This window comes from Lolium rigidum, chromosome 5, assembly GCF_022539505.1.
Source record: "Lolium rigidum isolate FL_2022 chromosome 5, APGP_CSIRO_Lrig_0.1, whole genome shotgun sequence".
NCBI classification, from domain to species: Eukaryota; Viridiplantae; Streptophyta; class Magnoliopsida; order Poales; family Poaceae; genus Lolium; species Lolium rigidum.
Genome location: NC_061512.1, coordinates 64,684,628 through 64,698,591, shown reverse-complemented (window position 1 = coordinate 64,698,591; position 13,964 = coordinate 64,684,628).

Below are 13,964 nucleotides of genomic sequence, written 5' to 3'. Positions count from 1 at the left end.
CCCGCAGGAGGAAACGTCAGAGGATTTCGATGATGTGGGAAATCCATACATCGATCCTGTTGATCTCACGCGAGGTTTGGGCACCAAGTACATAGGGCCTGCAACGTGACATATGGTACAACTTCCGCAAGCAGCCTGGGACAGAGAGGCAAGAGCTATGAACGGCACAAAACCAATGAATACGACTGCAACAACCGAAGAATTGCAAGCGTACCAATATAAACTTGCCCGTGCTGGACGAGAACTTGAAAAACAGAAAGCTGAGCTTGGAAAAAGGAAAGCCGCCGCTTCTGCGTCAAGCAGGCGACGAGCTGAGTTGAGTCGACAGTCAGGAACTTCGGGAGATAATCACAGAGACGAGCTGAGTTAACCGATGTCTCGTGTCAGCCTACAGGATTCCGTCAACCCTAAGCCCCAACCGGAGGGCATTGCCGAGGAGTACCCTCGACAACACTCTTTATTATTTGCCTCTAGGGTACTATATCCAACATCCTCCGCCTCCACAAATACTGCTTCGGCTTAGGCGAAGCCCTGCAGAATTTCCACCACCGTCCCCGCCGTAGTATTATAGATACAATGTTATCTACCTCTCTACCTTCCTCGCTGGATCAAGAAGGATGAGATGTCATCAAGCTTAACGTTTGCACATGTCGGAGGCTCTGTACGGCGTTGATCGGATTGGAACATGAATAAAGTACGACTACATCAACCACGTTTTTACGCTTCCGCTTAGCGACCTACAAGGGTATGTAGTTCTCAATCTCTCTCTTGCTACTTGCATCTTGTATTTTGGATCCTGGCCTTTGTTCGTATTCATAGGATTTTTTGTTTTCTATGCTGAGAATCCCATCACAATCATAAATATTGTATTATGAATCTTAAAGAGATAAATGATAAATAATCTTACAATGTCGCCAATCCCAAATGAATAAAGATTAAAAGTAAGGGAGAGAGAGAGAGTGAAAGTGCATGGAGCCCCCATGTGTGGTTTTGGTAATCAATGACAATCCCTATGGACTAATGTTTGCATTGAGCTATATTTGTAGGAGTTGTTCATAGGCAATGCTTGAACCATATGTTGGCTTCAAGATTGCAATAAGAAGCAAATGAAGAAGATCAAGTGTCAAGTATATCTTGAAGGTGAAGATGAAGTGAGCTCTCAAGGTTAACTTCAAGACATCAACGAAATGAAGTGCAAAGTGTCAAGTATGTCTTGAAGATGAAGATCAAGTGAGCTCTCAAGGTTAACTTCAAGACATCAACGAAATGAAGTGCAAGTTCAAGATGAGCCATCTCGAAGAGATCATATGCTTGAAGCTTGCCATCCATATGGTGATCATGGATATGTGAAGTGGCGTCAAAGAAGAAGCTCTCCCATGGTGGATTATGGGGGAGCAATCCACAAGACTTCATCAAGCAAGCACAATCAAGAAAGGCGTTCCATCTTGTTGAGGTCAAGATCGTCATCATCGAGTTCAAGTGGAATGTGCAAGTATAAGGTTTGCTCTTGATAGGGTTTCTTTCTACCGGTCTCATAGTGTAGTTGGAGACCAGTTTATAGTTTAGTTGCCGTACTATCAAGAGGGCTCTCGAGTGAGTAACTCGAGCGTATCGTTCGGAGAGAGCTCAAACCTTTGCATCCTTGCATCATATTTCTTGGTTGTTATTTGGATCTTATCCATGGGATGTCTTAGAGCTTGTGCTTAGAGCATCTCCACTCGTGCCCCCGGCGAGCGTTTTTTCCATCCGGACGGCGTAATTCGGCCCAGTCGCGCCCCCGGTTCCTCGTTTTCGCCCGGATTTGGCCCTTCATCCATCCGGCGAGCCCACGCCACCCCCGCCCCCCCGGGGAGCGCTCGGGGACTCCGGACGAGTGAAAAGCGGGGAAGGGGCCGATCTGTCGGTGACTCGACGCACGAACCCCACCGCCACATCAAACAAGCCATCTCCCCTACCCCTCGTATCTCTCTCGCCGCCGGCACCACCCCACCGGCTTGTTGCCCAGATTCCGCCGCCCCTCCTTCCCCACCTGCCTATATTCCGCCGTCTTTGGACGACGGCCTATCTGGCTGCTCTTCCGCCGGCCTGTTTTCCGGCCTGCTTGCTCGTCGTCGCTCGCGGCTCGGGTTGCCTCGACCACGCCCGCCGGGTGTTCGTCCATTTGCCTCGTCGGCCATGGACTCGGACGAAGAGGAGGAGCAGATGTTCGTCGAGCTTATGCAAGAAGAGATGGCAGCAGCCGCCCAAGACGACGAGCACATGATGATCCTTGGTTGCTTGGCAAGCATGTACGCCGGACTGGCAACTCGTCGACGTGGTGGGTCGGCACGAGGTCGCCGGAAGTGCAAGCCGAGACAGCGAATGGAGGGCTACCGCATGTTGTACGCCGACTACTTCGCCGACAATCCATTGCACGGTGAGAGTGTTTTCCGGCGTCGTTTCGGGATGAGTAGAAAGCTATTTCTGCAAATTGTGTATGCCATCCGCCACTTTGATCCCTACTTCGGATGCAAGGCGGATTGCACCTGGTTTGGTTGGATTTTCGTCACCGCGAAGTGCACAAGTGGCTATGAGGATGCCGGCGTATGGAGCTCCCGGTGATACTGCAGATGACTATCTTCGGATGGCGGAGTCCACCGCCCTTGATTGTTTCTACCGGTTCAGCAGTGGCCATCATAGCAGTTGTTCGGGGACTATTTCTTGAGATCACCCACTGTCGAAGACACTCGGAGGATCCTTGCAACAAATGAAGCTAGGGGTTTTCCGGGGATGCTTGGAAGCATTGATCGCATGCATTGGCAATGGAAGAACTGTCCGTTTGCGTGGCGGGGAATGTACAAGGGTCACAAAAAGGCTGCACCGTGATACTTCAAGCGGTGGCTACCCATGATCTTTGGATTTGGCACTCTTTCTTTGGTATGCCTGGATCCAACAATGACATCAACATCCTAAACTGCTCCCCGGTCTTTTCCAAGCTTGTTGAGGGTCATGCTCCTCCGGTGGACTATGTGATCAATGGTCGGCACTACAACAAAGGATACTACCTTGCAGACGGTATCTATCCAAAGTGGGAAACATTTGTGAAGACTATCTCCAACTCTGGCACCCCCAAACTTTGCGAGTTTGTCAAGAAACAAGAAGCTTGCCGAAAAGACGTCGAGCGAGCATTTGGTGTCCTCCAGCAGAGATTTGTCGTCGTCCGGTTCCCCGCTATGACTTGGTCCAAAGATCAGATGTGGGAGGTGATGAACTCGCTGTGTGTGCCTACACAATATGATTATTGAAGATGAGCGAAAGCATCCGGTTCCTCCGGCTGAGCAAGAAGCACCATATGAGAGACAGGGTCCTCTTGCACAGCCTAATCACCGGGTGCCTCCATCATGGGCCGCCTTCTTTGCTATGCGCCGGGAGATTCGAGACTCTACAATGCATCGAGCTGCTGCAAGATGATCCGGTGGAGCACATATGGAGGCTCCGAGGCAACGCCAACGCCGACGCCAACTAGTCTCGTCTTAATTTGTTTGAAAAATTGTGAAATTGTGTGCTTCATTTGTTTCAGCACTTGTTAAACATTGTACCGATTATCGCCGAATTTGTTTCAGCAATTTTCGTACTCTTGTTTGCCGAACTTGTTAAATTTTATGTTGAATTTGGTTGAAATATGTCAAATGGTCGAGGTTGGGGGTTTCCTGCCGGGGGGACGGCTGGAACTTAGGCGCTCCCCACGCCAAATCTTCATCCAATCCGGACGAAAATTTCGCCGGATTTGGCCGTGGGGAGCGCCAACGAGTGGGGATGCTCTTATTCTCATGACAAGCTCTAGTTCATCGAAAACGGATTTTGCATAGATCACTTGTTGCGTTTTCGAGTTTGGTGATTTTCTCGGTTTCTCATGTTGAGGTATTGCACCTCTAAAAATAATAGAAAATCACCCCCACTGTTTTCCATATTTCCACTTTTTGTTGGGTAGCTCTTGTCGTCCTCTTTCCAACAAAATTGGTTTCACTTAAATCCGAGTTTCCTAACTCAACTTATTGCATTTTCGAGGTTGGAGGTTTTACCGGTTTGTCTTTTGCTCCTGGCGGAAGTTCCGGCCTCCTCTGGCGGAAGTTCCGCGCAGATGCTCCTCTCAGCAGATCCTCAGCGCCCCTCACGTTGAAGCTCGTCGTTCGTTGGTCGGAAGTTCCGGTGCTGTTGGCCGGAAGTTCCGGTCAGCGGAACTTCCGCCCAACTTCCGGGCAAGTTCCGGAAACGTCGTTTTTACTCGCAGATAGTTCCAGTATGGTTTTCTCGCAATTCCGGAACTTGGCCGGAACTTGGGCGGAACTTCCGGTCGCCGGAAGTTCCGCCCTAGTTCCGCCCTAGTTCCGCCCCAATCTTTTTTGACCAGGTCGTCTGACGCAGAATCTTCCTGGCGGAAGTTCCGGCCCTCCTGGCCGGTACTTCCGGTGCTAGCCGGAACTTCCGGCCCTCCTGGCCGGAACTTCCGGTGTTATACAGAAACGTGCATAACGGTCAGATCTGGAGCATCTTCTCATATAAATAGCTTTCTTCCCCATTGGAACAAAGTGCTCCTCTCACTCTCTCTCTCCTCCATTGTTGAACTAGAGAAGCTTGCACTATCTCTCAATCCCTCCATGATTCTTGCCCCCATTTGAGGGAAAAGAGAGAGGAGATCTAGATCTACATTTCTACCAATCAAATCCATCTCTTTGTGAGTGGAACTCTCTAGATCTTGATCTTGGTGTTCTTTGTGAATTCCTTTGTTCTTCCTCTCTTATTCCCCCAATAGCTTTTGTAGCTTTGTTGGAATTTGAGAGAGAAGGACTTGAGCATCTTTGTGGTGTTCTTGCCATTGCATTTGGTGCATCGGTTTGAGTTCTCCACGGTGATTCATGGAAATGAAAGCAAGAAAGTTGTTACTCTTGGGTTCTTGGAACCCTAGACGGATTTGAGGCCTTTGTGGCGATTTCTTGGGAGCCTCCAATTAAGTTGTGGATGCGTGCCCCAAGCTTTGTGTAAGGCCCGGTTTCCGCCTCGAAGGAAATCCCTTAGTGGAACCGTGACCTAGGCCTTTGTGGCGAGGGTCACCGGAGATTTAGGTGAGGCGCCTTCGTGGCGTTCGGTGTGTGGTGTGAGTACCGCATCTTGGGGTGAGGCCTTTGTGGCGTTGGTGTGCATCGAGCAACCACACCTCAAGGTGAGCCTCTTGTGGCGTTCGGGAGCACTAAGCAACCGCACCTCTCCACCGGAGATTAGCACTCGCAAGAGTGTGAACTCCGGGATAAATCATCGTCTCCCGCGTGCCTCGGTTATCTCTATACCCGAGCTCTTTTCTTATGCACTTTACCTTGTGATAGCCATCGTGCTTGAAGTTATATATATCTTGCTATCACATACTTACGTGTATTGCTTAGCTTAAGTTGTTGGTGCACATAGGTGAACCTTTGCTTAGAATAAGTTGTTGGTGCACATAGGTGAACCATAGTATATAGGCTTTGGGCTTGACAAAGTAAACGCTAGTTTTATTCCGCATTTGTTAAGCCCATCTCGTAAAAGTTTTAAACCGCCTATTCACCCCCCCTCTAGGCGACATCCGTGTCCTTTCAGAGAGGATGGAGATGATTATGAGTCATGAAGTCGATGGCGGTGGCGAGGGCTTCGGCGGGGATTGGATTTGACTATGGCGGCGGAATGTGGCTCTTCTCTTTGTGTATCTCCCAAATGCCTAGGGTGCCTTCACATTTTATACTGGGTTTGACGAGGCGAAGCCCACCGACACATGGTACGGTTAGTCCGTATGGGTGTGTATGACCGTTCTAGTGGCCGTTAAACCTTTTGTGATTCAATTCTCAGCCCTAGTTGACTTGGTGACATCTCGATCTCGTAATTCTTCATTAACTTCTCTTGATTTCTTTCAAAATAAAGAAGGAGATCTGGACATCCTTGCATTGATTAACACTTCTCAGCGGTTGTAGGAAGATATTTATTTCATATTGAGACAAGATATCCCAGTTTAAATGGAGATAATGTGTTTTTTTTTCACGAGTCATCACCTAGCTACTAGATTTTAGTAGTTTGTCGAGATGTAACGTCGCTAATATCAAATAGCAGTTCACCACAAGTACAAGTTATACTCACAAATATTTGTTCATAAAACACAACGACATGGTGTTGCCTCTTCAGCTCTTCTTCTTCACTTATGCAGTCCATACTGTCAATAAGAATCATTGCATCATGAGCCGATTCTTCCCATCCAGCTAACACATATGTGAACTTCATTTCAAAATCAACAATGACAATCACATTTTAGCTGGTGTAGTGCTTTCTCCATGTGTATGTATGATACTCGCTTCTTGGCGCCCTAACCGTGCCATGGGTACCATCAATTGGCCCAACACAATCCTGACATAAACATGAACATGACCAAGTTGTTAGGCCTTCAGTGCAATACAACCGTGTAATCGACTACAAGACAGAGTTGCTCACCTTGAAATATAGAAACCATTGGTAGCTATCTTTGATCTTGGGTGACTGCGAGCAGATGGCGGCTTGCTCATCTCTCCTCTGAGTTCTCCAATAGCATACATGACTTGGCGGCAGTAACAAGATTTTATCTCAGTCGACCTCCTCCATATGCTGTGAATGACTCAAAATCTCTAGTAATGTCCAAGAACATGAAGGAACGTTGCCACTTGCTCTTCAATACATGTGTTGATGGTATCTTTAAGCAACCCATAGCCCTTAACGTGCTCGCGAGGTGGTTAAAAATGGCTCTTTTCATCCTAAGCATATTGGTAACATCTACATCGTTATTGTTGTTGATGTAGTTGAGGTTTGTCATCCTCTGTCTGTCATGCTAAAAAATGGAACCATATGTGATGGAGGGCCTAAAGTTGCGACGAATCTGTGGATCAGAAGAATCTAGGCCTGAATCACAACTATGAGGGTAGCCGCGTGAACGAAAAGTTTGAACAGCTTGGCCTAAATATTTCAATTTCATGTAAGTAACAACTTAATCGGCTAAAAAATGAAACAAGCAAGCTAGCTATATAACTAAGATAGGGGTGGGAGTGGGTTATAGGCGCTTAGGGCATCTCCAACCGGGCGACCCAAACGGATGCGTTGGGCTGTCCGTTTTGGACCGTTTGAGTGGTCGAGCGGACACGCGGACCCAACGCGGCGACCCAAAAAGACGCCATGTGGTTCGTCTTCCTTGCGCGGCACTGCGCCATGGCAGGCCTCGACGGGACAGCAATGGTGGGCGGTGGAACGCGCGGGAAAGTTCCCGCGCGCGGCAAGGTTCCCCCGCGCGCGAAAAGGCTATTAGCGCGCGCTCGCGCCCAAGTTTCCCGCCAGGCTGCCAGCTATAAAAGACGGCGGCGGTCACAGACCGCATCTCACGCCCACTCCGCCATCCTCTCCCCCTCCACCTTCTCCGGCGCCCTCTCCATCGCCATGCCGCGCAATCTGCATGCCACGTGGGCCAAGCTCTCCCTCGCCGCCCGGGCCAGGTTCCCGCGGACGGAGGAGGAGGAGCGCGCGGACTCGCGGTGGGTCGCCGACGACGAGGCGCTCCGCGTCGCTGCCGAGGCGGCGGCGAAGAAGGGAGGGGACGTGGAGATGGTGGAGGCGGCCGCGGACGGCTGGCACGAGACCGCGGATGGCTGGTACGAGGCCGCGGAGGAGGGGGCGGCCGCCGCGGAGGAGGAGCCAGTCGACGAGGAGGACCTCGCGATGGCGAACATCAATGCCGCGATCGAGGAGCGTCTCGCCGACCTCACGCGCGTGACGAAGGAGCACGAGGCCACCTGCCGGGCCGGCTGCCGCTGATTAGGCGACCTCCTCGGCTAGAAGAACGAGCTGCTCACTATGCGAGCAGCCCGCCACCTCATCCAGATGCCCTCGCCCGAGCGGCGCGCCAGGGAGGCTGTGGCGTCGGCGGAGCGCGGCCGGCAAGAACGCATGCGCCGACGGAACGCGAACCACGAGGCCCAGGCCGCCGGCCGCGTTCGCCTGGAGGCGCGCACCGCTGTGGAACGCGCTGCCCTGCAGGAGCTGGAGCTATGCAGGAAGCGGATTGTGCCACCGCAGGAGGTGGAGCGCGAGCGTGCCCGAGGCGCGCGGGCGGAAAGGAGGAGGATGAAGGCCTCCGCCGCGCCACCTAGCTCGTAAGCTGGAGTGGAATCCTCACGCGTACAGGCCGCCCGCGTCGAATGAAATCCACGGCCCCGACGGCGAGCCGGCGAGGGAGTCGCCGGCGAGTCCGCCGGCCCCGTACGTATTAGGATAGAAGTAGTAGGCTAAAAAAAATGTGATGGTTCCTTTGAATGAAAAAAAAGTTTCTATTTCTATGACACGCGGGCCATGGGCGGACAAGGGGCGGACGCGAGCGACCAGCATTCGGCGTCCGCGGCCACGCAAACTCGCCCCAGATTTGGGCCGGGTTTGGGTCGTCCCGGACGCCGCAGCCATCCGTTTTAGGGATGGGTCCGCGCGCTGGGCCGCGTTTTCGTCCGGTTCGTCCCATCCGGACGCGCGGGCGCGGTTTGGGTCGCCCGGTTGGAGATGCCCTTACAACCTTGGTTGAAGGTGGTGCCATGCTACCAGAGCCGGAGACGGAGACGGAAGTGAAAAGATGATGCTAGAGATGAAGAGGGCTCGCTGGTGCCGCAGACCTATGACACCCACCACAACCGAACGACGAATAGAGAGGGTGTCGGAGCAGGTACCGGAGATCTGCTAAGGCGGAGCAGTTGGTGTCCCAGATCTAAATCGATGCCGCCTTCGCTGCTCGAGAGCAAAAGTGGGGATCGAGTTTGTTCTATAGTGGCGGTGGCCCACTGAGAGAGTGGTGATGTTACTTTTCGCACCTAAACATGGAGAGGTTTTATCACTTAGCACCACTAGTTGAGGAAATTTTATCGCAAAACCACAACTCTATTAACTTTTTTCACAGAACACCAACATTTGGGGTAATTGTATCACAAAACACATAAATCTCTACTGATCCGGCTTGACAAGTAATTAGTTGACTCTAGTTATCTAGAGTGGCCCCCAATTACTGTACTCTCTCCCGAGCATGTTTGTGTGACAATATGACAATATTTGTTACACAATAATATTTGCTACGCACCTGCTGTTGTCCGAGCCCCCTCCTCCTCTTCCCCTCACCTCGCCGCTGCCAGAGAGAGCCGACGGGAAAGCCTGCGCGTTTCCCAAGGATGACGGCGGCGGGGATCTCTCCAGTGCTGCTCGTTTGGCCGACGGGTGGCACACCCATGTCCGAGATCTGGAGCTGCAGTTCCCAATCTGGCTCCGGCTGCGGTGCTGGTCCAGCGGACCCCGGCAGTGGAGGCACCCATGGGCTTTAGCGGAAGGGATTGGGCCAGGTGTGTCGCGGCAGGACGTCCATGCCCAGGGTGCTGCTGCCGACAGAACATAGAGGAGGCGGGGGAACCATGGGAGCCCCTGCTCTGGTCCTGTTGGCAGCGAGTCACCTTAGACTGCGCGTGCATCAGATCCCACCTCTCCAAGTCTCTCACCACCAGAGCACCGACCAAGACAGGCAGCAACCACACTTTGACGCGCACCTCCAGCTGGCCACCGCCAATCCAACCGACCGAACTCCCCCGCACCGACGAAACGAAGCAAAGCAGAAGCCTTTCATGGCAAGGAGGACGAAGTTGACCGAAGGACCACCAACCAGGGCACCACTACATGACCCATCGAGAAGCTGCCCGACCAGATCAGCCGACACCGGCCAACTCAAGTGGGGAATTGCGCTAGATCTGGGCGAGGGAGCGCTAGGCACGAGATGGAGGGGAAGGAGAGGGGATACCTCCCGTGCACGGCCGGAGACAGCTCCCAACGCTGGCGTTGAGTGGCCAGGCCCCTGCCATAGCCACCCGAAACTCCCACCGCACCTCCTCACCATACCCACCCTGGGCATGGACGTCCTGCCGCAACACACTGCCGCAACACACCTGGCCCGATCCCTTCCGCTGAAGCCCATGGGTGCCTCCACTGCTGGGGTCCGCCGGACCAGCACCGCAGCCGGAGCCAGATTGGGGACTGCAGCTCCAGATCTCGGACATGGGTGTGCCACCCGTCGGCCAAACGAGCAGCACTGGAGAGATCCCCGCCGCTGTCATCCTTGGGAAACGCGCAGGCTTTCCCGTCGGCTCTCTCTGGCAGCGGCGAGGTGAGGGGAAGAGGAGGAGGGGGCTCGGACAACAGCAGGTGCGTAGCAAATATTATTGTGTAACAAATATTGTCATATTATCACACAAACATGCTCAGGAGAGAGTACAATAATTGGGGGCCACTCTAGATAACTAGAGTCAACTAATTACTTGTCAAGCCGGATCAGTAGAGATTTATGTATTTTTTTTTGACGAAAGGCAGCAAGGCTGCTTTCATTGCGATTAGATAAGAGAGAGTACAAAAGGAAGAAGATTTTCCAGGGTACAAAACAAGAAAAAGGAACAGAACCTAAGAGAAAAAACGAAAGAAAAAGAGCTACAGGCAGAAGCTTTGCAACCTACCGCTACAAAACCAAGGCTAGCAGTCAATCTGGTTCGCGAGGCCTGATTAGCAGGGCGCTCACCCTTCCCCTGCCAGCATCAGCCCAGTCCCTGGCCTCAGTCAAAATTGATTGGAACAAGGCTGTAACCGGCGCCGCAGTATGTCTGAAAATTCTGTTGTTCCTTTCCTTCCATATGCACCACCAGATCAGAGGAACCAAAGCTCGCCAATCTTTCCTGGAATTGGCCCCTACGAGCTGATCAGAACTGCACAGCCAAACCTTGATGTTGTCGTGGGCGTTCGGAGCAATTGTCAAGGGAAGCCTGGCCCTGGCGATGACCATCCTCCAAACTGTCTGCGCAAAGTGGCAGTTAATCAGCAGGTGCGAGGCTGTTTCAGGATAGTTGTTGCACAGGGAGCACAATGGGTCATGCGGACATCTTCTCATAGCAAGCACATCTGCAGTGAGGCACCTTCCTTGGACTGCTAGCCAAGCAAATAATCTGCATTTTGGTGGTGCTTGAGAGCTCCAGATGATCTTTGTGAACTCAGGTCTTATGGAGCCGATGAATTGTTACGCGTATGCCGAGCCCGCCGAGTAAGCTCCGTCTGCCGTCCATCGCCAAGTGACCCTGTCAGGGACATCCGTGAGCAGCTGCACCTGGCGGCAGAGGTTCCACAAACAGGTGAACTGTCGGATGGCGGCCGGCGTCAAGTCCTCCTTGAAGTGTTTGACCCACTTGTCACGCTCCAGAGCCTTATGGAGGGAGATACGGCGCAGCGTACAAAACTTAAAAAGATCAGGGAAGCGGATGGAGAGTTTCCCTGCGGCATGCCACTTATCTGTCCAAAACTGAGCCGTCTTGCCATCACCGACCGAGATGATGGTAGATGCCTCGAATAACGACCTGACCCTCTCGTCGATTGGCAGTGGTAGCCCTGCCCATGGTTTTTGGTTGTCCATCCACGCCTGCCATAGCCACCGGCAGCGAAGAGCGATGCTACGGGCGGCGATGTCAGGAATTCCAAGGCCACCGTATATCTTAGGGGAGATTTATGTGTTTTGTGATACAATTACCCCAAATGTTGGTATTCTGTGAAAAAAGTTTATAGAGTTGTGGTTTTGCGATAAAATTTCCTCAACTAGTGGTGCTAAGTGATAAAACCTCAAACATGGATCCAATTTTACGGCTCACGCTATCTCCATTGTTCTACCCCACCCTCCTCCTGCGCATGCATTCCCTCTTTGTGCGCCCGCTAGCACATGTTCCAGAAAGAACTGTGGAATCAAGTGTTCCTTCGAAGACAGGCCCGAGAGTGCTTTAAAGTTCGTGATAACCAAGAACACGGAAAAACGTTAGCAACCAAATGACCATTTTTTTTTTGCATCCGTGGATACAAGAAACGACATTGCGAGTATTCAAACAGCCCCAAGTCAATACAAATATACATGTATATAAACAGTAGCACTGCTACATATTAAACTTGCATGTGTTTGGTGGCTTCACAACGCGCGAGCTCACTGTTTGTGTACATAAAACAGCACCACTGCTACAATACTCGAACGAGGAGTGAGAGTAGCCGAATGAGTATGGAGGTGGCGTTTTGGCTCATAGGAGCAAATGCTCCTATTATACAAAATAATTAAAAAACAATTTTAAAAATGTCAAAAAATTCTAACATAATTTTTTCGTTGTATATCGTGACATTCTATGTTAGTGCACAAGTTTTCATGGAGAAACAACATTTTATGTGGCGTGTACAAAAAAGACAAAAAAATGTACGTAGTCGTGTTATAGCATCAAAATTTGTCTTTTTTACTGGAGCCACAATTTTTTATATTTTTTTTTGAAAACTTGTGTACGAACATAAAATGTGTAGATGTACATGAAAAATTTTAGTTTAGAATTTTTTGACACTTCGAAATGTTGATTCACACAATGGGAGCAAATGCTCCTATGAGCCAAAGTGAATATCCCAATGAGTATATGAAACTTCGGGGAAAAACAGCTACACGGCAGCAAATTAACATTACGAAGGGAAAAAATTTGCAACTCTAATGTTCATCAACGATATCTTTTGCAGTAACTTCAAAACTAAAATTGATGCACTAAGTTCATCGTCTCTTTTGTTCAAGAAAAGTATTACTGTCTTCTTTTACATTAACTTTGTAAGAAAATTTTCATTATTCATCACCTATTTTATTCGAAAAAGTAATTCTACCTTCTTAGGGCATGGCCAACGCGCCGCTCCAACTTGCTGCCCCGCAGGCCACTAGGCTCGGATGTCAGGTTCGAGCCTGCAACTCGTCGCCCTGCAGACTAAGTAGTCTCTTGCAGGGGAGGCAACATCCTCAGCAGAGAAAGGTAGGAGAAATAGGAAAAAGGGAAAAAGGTAGAAGAAAGAAGATGGTCACGAGCTCCCAAATTACGGCCATGGACGGCCGCGGCTGCTGAGGGTCACGGCCATGGCGGCCGAAACCCAGCCAGCCGGAGCTCGTTGGTGAGGCCATGGCGGACGCGGCGAACTCGAAAAATACGGCCAAGACCGGCAGCGGCAGCTCAAGGTTCCGGCCATGGCAGCCGAAATCCTACTAGCACGAGGTCGTTGGTGCAGCCATGATGGGCGGCGCGAGCTCAAGACGATGCAGCAAACAATGATTTCGGCGATTGACCAACTTGGTGCTTTGATTGAACCGATTTGAGCAGCTATTTTGGTGATCTTCCTGGTTCTATCGTGTATGTGGGGAAGAACGGGGTATCATCAGGGAAGTGTACTAGAAAGGGAAAAGGGAAAAGTAGTACAAAAGAGAGCAATGTAGGCCCCACATACTACTGCTTCCGTTGGGTGAAAATTTAAGAACATAGCAGCTTCAGCACTACAAGCCTACGTGGAGAGGCTGAGGCGACCGCTTGGTACTGCCTCCATTATTCATGCCCTTATGTTGATCGTCTCACGATCGCCCTACCTTTTTGCAGTATCTACACTACTTAAAAAGAATGAACCTGTTCCTTATTCTGCCAAGATATCAATACGTCAAGATTTTGGTCGTTGGCTTCGTCGTTCCGCATTGGCTTAACTGGGCCGAAGCCCAGCTACCAGATCGTTAACTCGTGATGGAACCTAAAACCAGCACCCGAAACCCTCGCCCCTCGACCCTGAGCTCGTCATCCTCCCCCCGTGATAGAAACAGAAGCGTAGGGTTCCTCCCGCACATCCTCCGCCGCCGCCGCACCTGGCTGCTTCGGCCTCCGGCCTCCGCCTGCCCCTGGCCAGCCGACCGTCGCCAAGTCGATCCCCGTCTCTCCCCGCATCCATCCCATGGAGCAGGGCCAGCCCGCGGCCACCCCCCTGCGCGTCTTCGGCCCATCAAGCGGAGCTCGAGCTCACCGGGTGACGCTCCCTCCGCTGCGGCCTAGGACTGGCGATGCGATTCC